The sequence below is a fragment of the Antennarius striatus genome, chromosome 13 (genome assembly GCF_040054535.1).
Source record: "Antennarius striatus isolate MH-2024 chromosome 13, ASM4005453v1, whole genome shotgun sequence".
NCBI lineage: Eukaryota > Metazoa > Chordata > Actinopteri > Lophiiformes > Antennariidae > Antennarius > Antennarius striatus.
The window spans coordinates 10,055,566-10,066,505 of NC_090788.1; positions in this window are offsets into that span (position 1 = coordinate 10,055,566).

Sequence of the window (10,940 nt, forward strand, 5' to 3'; positions counted from 1 at the left end):
AATCACCAGCTGGGATCCACGGGTTGACGGTATTTCGAGAGAGGGAAGACAGCAGTGGTGAGTTGAAGTTTGTTTAAAGAATAAGTGAATGACTGAGGGTCATTGCGCAAAGTGAAAATACTAGTCACTAGCAGGTAACGAGGGACAGCGGAGGCCGACAAATTCCGTGTAAAATAGAGGACAGCGGAGTCCGACAAATTCCGTGGGAAATAGAGGACGGCGGAGTCCGACAAATTCCGTGGGAAATAGAGGACGGCGGAGTCCGACAAATTCCGTGGGAAATAGAGGACGGCGGAGTCCTGCAAAGTAGAAGCTTAAATTCCGTAAAACAAACGTTTGTGAGAGAGTGAGAGTGTGAATGGAAATAAAATACTCCTAGGTATTTTTATTTCATACCAAAGCAGTAGGATCGTAAGCAGCAAACTGGTGTGGATGCAAAGGCAAGAATTCTCCACTCGAAAGAGTTGAAGTGAGAATTACCTCAACAGAAAATTTAAGTTGCTGCCCTACTGATAGAAAACTAGTTTTTAGAACACCCTAGGTGTTGACAGACTGGATTAAATTTCCTAAAAATGGGGAAAGGAATAAAACTACAGTGTAAAGATTGGAAACTTATCGATAAACCGGATCCTAAAAAAAGGTTTAAAATTTAGACAAATGATAATAGATGATCGTATAAATTGGAGGTCAATTGAACACATAAAAATAGCAGCGCTTCATGAAGCAATAATAAAAAAATTTTTTTTTAAAAAAGCGTAGCTACAACATAATGGGGAAAAAATAAAAATAAAAATAGATCAAAGTAAAAGCAAAAGAAAAGTAAAAAGACAAAGTATGAAAAAGAAAGAATTAGCACATGTATCCCATTGAAATAAAATGGGCATATGAATGTATAAATTATATAAGTGGTGAGTCTTTCAGTGTCCAGTATATATTCTCTGTATACTTTAGGGGTCAGCTGCTTGGAACATTAGTGTCAAAAAAGCCACCTGGCTGAAAGAAGGTCGCCCAAAGTTATTATGTGTTTGATAAGATCCAACCATATGTGTATGGGAAGATCAGTGTGAATGTGAATTTGTGTGACTGATAAGCCCATTGAAAGTACAAGGATTCATGTCCCTGATTTCATTCAAATTATAGGGTAAAAACATGATTATAATCCAAGTGTGAAAAAGCACTGTCTGTAGGATGGCGCATGGTTCAAGATTTACACGCCATAAATAAGGCTGTCTTTCAGAGAGTACCATGTGTCCTAGAACCTTACACCTTGCTGAATTCACTCAGACCAGAAGCCAAAGTGTTCACTGTTGTAGACATCAGTTATGCATTTTTCTCTATATCTGTTGATAAAAATAGTCAGTTTTTGTTTGCATTTACCTTTGAGGCTCAGAGATATACTTATACTTGATTGCCCCAAGGATATTGTGAGAGTCTAACCATTTATTCTCAGGCAATGAGTGCCAGCATGGCAAAAATTCAACCTCCAGGAAATAGCCAAATTCTGATTTATGTGGATGATGTTTTGAAAGCATCACCTGACAGAGAAACATGTGAAAGAGACACAGTGGCTTTATTGAAACATTTGGCTGAGGAGGGACATAAAGTGAGTAAAAATAAATTACAGATGTGTAAACAACAGGTGATATACTTGGGACATAATCTGAGTGCAGGAGGAAGAACAATAGTATAAGACAAGAAAACTGCAATTCTTCAATCACCTAAACCACAAACTAAATAACAGATGATGTCATCTTTAAGTCTGACTAATTATGCAGAAATCGGGTGTCAAATTATGCAGACATAACCTCATCTTTGAGTAAAACGATGTAAAATGACCTTAAAATGAAATCACATCTAAAATGGACAGTAGAGGCTGAAGATGCTTTTTGTAAAATAAAGCAAACTCTGGTATCTAGCACTGCATCAGCCTTGCCAAATTACAGCAAACCTTTCATTCAAATGGTAGATGTAAAGTTCATTTTATGACCTCAGTTTTGGTACAACAATGTCGAGACAAAATGAAGCCAATAGCATATTTCTCATCTAAATTGGACAGTGTAGCATATGCATTGCCACACTGTGTTAAAGTAGTAATTGTAGTATCCATGGCTGTGGAAAAAAGTGCTTCGATAGTCTTGTTTCGTCCTTTAAATCTGAGAGTACTACATGCTGTCTCTGCTCTGCTCCTATAGACTAATATGATGTTTTTATCAGCTGCAAGACATCTTTCTTGCATGGCAACATTGTTATCCCAACCTCATTTGACTATAGAGAGGTGCACAACATTAAATCTAGCTACATTGTTACCACTTCCTGAAGATGGCACTAAACATGATTGTAAGGAGGTAGCAGAAAAGACAGCTAAAACCAGAAGTGATTTAAAAGATCAACCACCAAAAAAGGAGAAGTGCTATTTGTAGATGGTTCCTCTAAGAAAAATTAACTAGGAAAAACATACATAGGATGTGCAGTAGTAACACAAAAGAAAACTGTAGTAAAAGCTGAACAAGAAATTTGGAAAAAGAATGGAGCAATTTTGCGAATAGACATCTATGTATGACCCAGCAATAAACCTATCCTACCCAGAAACCTATACAAATGGGCTGCTATTTTGAGCCATGGTGTTGTCTCAACAGGAGGGACGGTAGGACAGATATATCAGTATTATAATGTACTGTATCACTTATTAATTTTATTTGTATTAAAAAAATTTGTAGAGCATGCTTAACATGTGCTAAACACAATCCACAAGGGAATTTGAGACAATATCTATGAAATGGATATTGCCACCTCAATATCCATTTCAAGTCATCCATATGGACTTTATAGAGTTGAATTAAAGTGACAGTACAAAGTATTCCTTGGTCATAATAGATGCCTTTTCAAAATGAATACAATTCTTTCCAACCAAACACCCAGATGCTTTGACGGTGACGATAGCGATTTGTAAAGACATCATTCCCAGATATTACATTCCTGAGAAAATTTATAGTGATAATGGCGCTCACTTTGTCAATCAAGTTGTGAAAAACATTGGGGCAATGTTTTATGTCGATTTAAAAAAATATCGTGCTTACCACTCTCACAGTGCTGGATTAGTTAAAAAAAAAAAAAATATTGGGACAATCAAAAACAGGTTGAAAAAGTGTATTGAAGAAACAGGAAGACCATAGACAAAATGTGTAGATTCGGTAAAACTATATATCAATATTACAAGCACTTCAGGGTTAAAACCCTATGAAATGCTTTTTGGAAGACATTATAGATTACCTCAATTTAAAAATCAATGGGAACCTGATGATGAAGCTAATTTAGGTGATTATATGAGAAATATATTGGAAAAACAAAAAAAAAACTGATGAGAATTCCTTTGTCTTCCAGCAGGAAGCCCAGTTAGTTGAACCAGGAGACTGGGTGTTAATAAGAAGTATAAAGAAGAAGCATTGGTATTCACCAAGGTGGGAAGGACCACATCAGGTATTACTAACGACCCCCACCGCTGTGAAAGTAGCAGAGAGATCAACCTGGCTTCATTTAACACACTGTAAAAAAAGTAATTTCGGCTGAAAGGCCCGATAGGAGAGCTGAGCAAAAGACTGATAATAGAGTGGATCCAGACGTATAGAGACTGGTGAGATACGAAAGTCAGTGAAGATCTTACAAGACACCAATCCTGTTAGAGGGCATCGTATGTCAGCCAAAATGACCCCCAAATGGTTAAAACAGGTTGTAAGATGTTGGGTAATGACTCTTTTTATTATTAACTGTCCTATTTGTGTGGTACTTGTGGGAGGCGCAAAGGCCTCACACAAATCAGCGACAAGATGGTAGCCGTGCAAAAAGAAATGTTGCACTGACAATTTATACTCCATTGATAATATCTTGGGCTTATAACAACTCAATTACTCTCACAGTGCCTCCCAATACTACCACCTCTGTAGATATACCTATAGCGGCGTTGAAAGGATTTCGGAGTAGAAAAGAAACTTTGGGTGAAGATTGGCTATTGGTGGTATTTGACAGGACACGTTTTGCGACTCGATTGGAGTGCTCTTATTACAACCCAGGATGGGCAGTATTGGCCGCCTGGTTATAGTGAAGAGGCTATATTTTTCAAAGATAGAGTAACCCTCAGCCATCCAGGAGAACAACTTAGACTGACAACAACAGAACAACCTAAACTGCATAATTATACACAACAAGCCGGCATAAGAACTGTCAGTGTGTCATTTGATGTTGATGGTTGGTTCCAGGTTACAACCGGTGTCACTGGAATAAATAACAATTGGTTGCTTATGGTAGAACAGGCCGCCAGCGTGACAAGTGGTGATTGTGTTGTATGTATGGGACCTAGACCTATTTTTACAAGTAGTTCCTGCAGTTATTCCGGAACGCTGTGTAGCGGAGGTCATGAATAATACTAATCCTAATACAAATGCAGCGAGTGGGATTATGTTTTCCCGGTCACCACCGGTGATAAGAAAAAAATATTATTCTCGAACAAAGTCGCACCAGGTAATTTCACCTGTATCAATATGACCGGAACTGGACATTAGGAAATCTCTCTCAAATATCATGTGAAAGAATCATTACAATATCCAGAAATTTCAGCCCGATAGCTAGAGCTGATATTTGGTGGTGGTGTGGAGACGACAGACTTTTTGATAGACTGCCACAATATTCTACAGGAGCCTGTGCTTTTGTTACATTAATACTGCCGGTCTCAGTATATCAAACATCTGCTAGTAGTGTTGTTGAGTTAGCTAATACAGCTGACTTCCCAATTATATATAAACAAAAACGTTCACTACATGATGATAATCCCACTTATATTGATGTTAATGGTGTAACGCGTGGGGTTCCTGATGAATACAAAATAGCTGATCAGGTAGCAGGAGGATTTGAGTCCTTATTTTGTTGTTGGTGCATGATTAACAAGAAATTAGACAGGATCAATTACATCCACTATAATGTTCAAAAACTGGGGAACTGGACACAGAGTGGGTTTGAGGCAGTTCATAATCAGCTATCAACGACCTCCCTTATGGCATTCCAGAACAGAAAAGCCGTGGACATGTTGTTGGCGGAGAAGGGAGGGGTTTGCTCTATGTTTGGAGAGAGGTGTTGCATATTTATCCCCAACAATACAGCTGCTGACAGAAGCCTCACCAAAGCTATAGAGGGACTTAGGACTCTCAATGGCAAAATGAAGGAACACTCTGGAGTCGACAAGTCCATGTGGGATTCCTGGATGGATGCTTTTGGCAAGTATAGAGCCTTGGTGACCTCAGTTTTAGTTTCACTTGCAGTTTTTGCTGCAATTCTAACCTTATGTGGATGTTGTTGTATACCTTGTCTGTGTTCTCTCGTTAACCGTTTAATCACCACAGCTATTACACCGATAGAAGAAAGTATGGCTCAAATATATACTTTGCTCGCTGCTGATGGCTACAATGACAGTGACGGTGAAAATGATTAATTAAACATATAACATGGTCTCCGAGTGTAAGTATATTCGTGCTCATAAAAATGATCTGGCATCTGAAAATTGTCATGAAGAAGCTGACACAGGATTTGAGCAAATATGTGATAAATGGGAGGGAAATATTAGATTAATGTACATAAGTTATCCCATATTTACTCGTTTTCATTCTTTGATATCATGAACATACTGTATAAATGTGTGTTTTTTGCTATGCACTGAGTTGTGTTTAGCAGGGGTCGAAAGGTCACTGCTGAGGTAGCGGCTGATGACTAGTTTAGGATATAAACCCTGATCTGCTGAAACAGGATATATACCAAACAGAACATTACACCATAAAGAAAAAATGTGTTCTCTTGTGAGACTATACTATACGTGGTGCATTGCTGATATTCTCATCCCCCATCCCTTAGGACATATTGTAAACAGGGACTGCCCAAATGAAATAGAAAGAGAGGTTTTCGGCGGGTATGGTCAGAGTGGAGTGGACATGTGTAACCGAGCATATCTCTGTCCGTTCTCCTCGCGAGTAAAAAATATAACTGTTGTCTTCTCCTTTTTGTGAGTGTGTTTTAAATGTTGTAGGTTGTTTGAACCTGACAGTAGCCGCAAGAGGACACAAGCCATTGTCTTATTGTGCCAGTCCCAAGCCTGGATAAATACAGAGGGTTGAGTCAGGAAGGGCATCCAGCTTAAAACTTTCGCCAAATCAAACATGCGAATCAAACCTATGACTTCCATACCGGATCGGTTGAGGCCCGGGTTAACAACGACCGCCATCTGTGATGTTGACCTAAAGGGTGCCAGTGGAAATTGGACTACTGTCGGTCGAAGAAGGAGAGGAGGAAATTGTGTTCGTAGGAAGAGACAAAAGTGGAACGCCAAGAGTATAGGACTGAGGGTAGGGACGTTGAATGTTGGAACTATGACAGGAAAAGGTAGAGAGTTGGTTGACACGATGCAGAGGAGGAAGGTAGACATACTGTGTGTCCAGGAGACTAGGTGGAAAAGATAGCAAGGTTTGAAGTTTAGGAGCAGGGTTCAAGTTGTTGATGAAGTGACGCAGAGCATACCTAGAAGTGAGAGAGTTGTCATTGGTGCTGACTTCAATGGACATGTTGGTGAATGAAACAGGTGATGAGGAGGTGATGAGCAGGTTTGGTATCCAGGAGAGGAATGCAGTAGGACAGATGGTGGTTGACTTTGCAAAAAGGACGGAAATGGCTATAGTGAACATTTTGTTTCAGAAGAGGTTGGAACATGGGGTGACCTATAAGAGTGGAGGTAGGAGCACACAGGTAGACCACATCTTGTGTAGATGATGTAATCTGAAGGAGATCAGTGACTGCAAAGTAGTGGTAAGACAGTAGTGAGGTGTGCTGTAGGTGTGACAGAGGAGTTCAAGGTGGAGGTGGGACTGCATCAATCTGAAGGAGATCAGTGACTGCAAAGTAGTGGTAGTGGTAGGTGAGTGTTAGGGTTAGGGTTAGGGTTAGTGTTAGGGTTAGGGTTAGGGTTAGGGTTAAGGCTAACCCTAACCCTAACCCTAACCAAACAGCATAGGATGGTGGTGTGCTTCCAGACGCATGGACAACTACAGTTAATGTGATCAGGGAGACAGGAAGGAGAGTACTTGGTGTGTCATCTGGAAGGAAAGTAGATAAGGAGACTTGGTGGTGGAATGAGGAGGTACAGGAGTGTATACAGAGAAAGAGGTTAGCTAAGAAGAAGTGGGACACTGAGCGGACTGAGGAGATAGACAGGAGTACAGGCAGATTCAGCGTAAGGTGAAGGTAGAGGTAGCAAAGGCCAAACAAGGGGCTTATGATGACTTGTATGCTAGGTTGGACAGTAAGGAAGGAGAGACTGATCTATTCAGGTTGGCAAGACAGAGAGACAGAGATGGGAAGGATGTGTAACAGGTTAGAGTGATTAAGGATAGGGATGGAAGTTTATTGACAGGTGCCAGTAGTGTGATAGGAAGATGGAAAGAGTACTTTGAAGAGTTGATGAACGTGGAAAATGAAAGGGAACAAAGACTAGAAGAGGTGGATGTTGTGGACCAGGAAGTAGCAAAGATCAGTCAGGATGAAGTGAGAAGTGCATTGAAGAAGATAAAGAGTGAAAAGGTACTCTCCAGAGGTTTGGAAGTGCCGAGGAGAGGTGGCAGTAGTTTCTGACTGGGTTATTCAACAGGATCTTAGATAGTGAGAAGATGCCTGAGGAATGGAGGAGAAGTGTGCTGGTGCCCATTTTTAAGAACAAGGGAGATGTGCAAAGTTGTGGCAACTACAGAGGAATAAAGCTGATGAGCCATACAATGAAGTTATGGGAGAGAGTAGTGGAAGCTAGAGGCAAAAGTGAGCATTTGTGAGCAGCATTATGGTTTTATGCCAAAAAAAGAGTACTACAGATGCAGTATTTGCTTTAAGGATGTTGGTGTGGAAGTACAGAAAAGGCCAGAGGGAGCTGCATTGTGTTTTTGTAGACCTGGAGAAAGCTTGAGACAAGGTGCCCAGACAGGAACTGTGGTATTGTATGAGAAACTCTAAAGTGGCAGAGAAGTATGTGAGAGCGGTGTAGGACATGTATGAGGACTGTAAAACAGTGGTGAGGTGTGCTGTATGTGTGACAGAGGAGTTCAAGGGGATGGTGGGACTGCATCTGCGATCAGCTCTGAGCCCCTTCTTGTTTGCTATGGTGATGGACAGGATGACAGACGAGGTTAGACAGGAATCTCCATGGACTATGATGTTTGCAGATGACATTGTGATCTGTAGTCAGAGCAGGGAACAGGTGGAGGAGAAGCTAGAGAGGTGGAGGTTTGTCCTGGAAAGGAATGAAAGTTAGCGCAGTAACTTCAGTTCCTGAAGTTTTCTTCAGGAGCTTCTTCAGTTCCTGAAGTTTTCTTCAGGAACTGAAGAAGTCTCTTGGATGAGAGACAAAATGTCTTTAAGAACTTTCTTAACGTCCAGTGGATTGACTTAAACAGCTTTTGGATAACCATGACTTGGATGACTGAGAACCTACACAGATATCTTTCAGCTAAAATGAAAGGAAAGGTGTACAAAACGGTGGTGAGACCAGCAATGTTGTTTGGTCTAGAGACAGTGTCACTGAGGAAAAGACAGGAGACAGAGCTGGAGGTAGCAGAGATGAAGGTGCTGAGATTCTCTCTGGGAGTGACCAGGAAGGATAGGATCAGGAATGAGTACATCAGAGGGACAGCACATGTTAGATACTTTGGAGATAAAGTCAGAGAGGCCAGACTGAGATGGTTTGGACATGTCCAGAGGAGAGATAGTGATTATATTGGTAATAGGATGCTGAGATTTGAACTACCCGACAGGAGGCCTAGAGGAAGACCAAAGAGGAGGCTTATGGATGTAGTGAAAGAGGACATCAAGGTGTGAGAGAAGAGGATGCAGAAGACAGGGTTAGATGGATGGAACTGATTCACTGTGGCGACCCCTGAAGGGACAAGCCGAAAGGAAAAGAAGAGGAACACACTCCAGTATGTTAGTTAATCACAGTCATGCATGTTAGTGTGCACAGGCCCCTGTAATACACACAACCACACACAGGGGACCTGTAAGCATGCAATGTGAAGCGCCCAAATGAGCAGCTTGTGAGGGTGATGGAGCCTTGCTCAATGGCACCTCGGCAGTGCTCCGGAGGTGAGCTGACACCTCCCCCTGTCAGTTCATACTCTGGATGTTTTGGATGGGAGCGGTAACCGAACCACCGATCTTGGAACACAGGACGACCCGCTCTACCACCCACTGTACTACTGAGCCACTGCCGCCCCATTATGATGGAAGAGTAGATATGTTGTGGGTCATCATGAGTGCCTCTCAGTCAATCTGTGAGGAAGCAGCTGTATGGACATACAGTCAGGTTACAGCTGAATATGGGATGTGACAGCTGAACAATAGCTTTACAGATATGTTATCTGTGACGGTATTATATTATTTTATCATTTCACACAGTTTTTCAACTGTGTGAAAAACTGATACTGCTTTCATTTCAAAGTTACAGACAGACTGTGCAGTAATAAAAATCTAGTTTGCCAGATTTAAATAGTTTGACAGTAATAAAGTGAAATTCTGTTTCCAGGGCTGTGAGTTTGACTTTGTTGAAGGCTTGATTGTATTAACAGGGACTTTAGGCTCCATCACCCCATCTATATATTTGAGTAAGCTCACTTGAAAACCTCAAGCTGTAACGCTTTTTAACTCCACCCACTACATGTCAATCAAGCGCCCAACCAATCACGGCGCATCTGCCAGAAGGAATCATATGAACAATATGGCATAAGGCATTTGGCAGCGAGGCTTTTCGTTGCAGGTTTGCCTATCGTCCACACGACAACGCAGATATCTGGGACAAAAACACTGGCCAAAATTCCAACAATTTTCATGTTTTTGAGCAGATAGTCCAAACAGCAGGAACGACACAGAAAACGACAACGATTTCTGAGTGAAACTAGCTGGCTAGCACCAACAGTCTGTCCAGGTATGGTTCCGTTTGGAATGGGGCATCGATTTAGTGTCCAAATTGCTCCTCGGGCAATTGACAAAAATGGTCTTTAAGTAACTACATACAGTTCTGTTCATGTAGTCAGCTGGCAAACTTTTAATTCTCTAAAATTTCTTTTCCACTTGCTCTCTTGACGAGTGTCTTTTCCTTTAACATTAGCTCCTTTCTAATCTCACGATTAGATAGCTTTCTTTCTTCAGTTAGCCTGTTAACATTCATCTATGGCTTCGCAATGACCGCCCAGTGCAATCCATGATTTGCGAACGCAATGTCGCCAGCCAGTGTTTGGGGTCACGTGGGCAGGGGGTGAACATAGGAAAGAGAAAGAAAGAGAAGGAGGGAGAGTTGAGTCACTTCCTCTCCAGAAAGTGAGTGTTTACCTTCAGTTGCTGAGGAAATGACTGCATGGGCCTGCAGAGAGTTCACAGGCTGTTCTCACATTTCTCTCTGCTACTCCCCATCACTGTATCATCAGCTGCCAGCACGCGCACACACACATACACACACAGACACACACACACATACACACACACACACACACACACATACCCAGAGTGAGAGAGAGAGACAGAGAGAGTGGTTGGGAGAGAGCAGCGTACAAATATATTGTGGGTTACTCAAAAAATATTCCTGAGTATTATTATTAGCACACTCCAGTTATTTTCCTTTTGAAATCTGAAACCTGAGAGTTCATTATAAGAAGCCATTTACTTTTAGTAATACTTAAACTTGGGGTAGCAGTATCACAGCCCACTAAGTCTTGGGCTGGGGACCGGTGGGCTGGCCGGTTCAAAACCCATGCGAACAAAATGTTCAGAGTGTAAACTGGCAGTAGGAGGTGCCAGTTCACCTCCTAAGCACAGCTGAGGTGCTCTTGAGCAAGGCACCATCCCCCAACAAGTTGCACATTTGGTGCGCC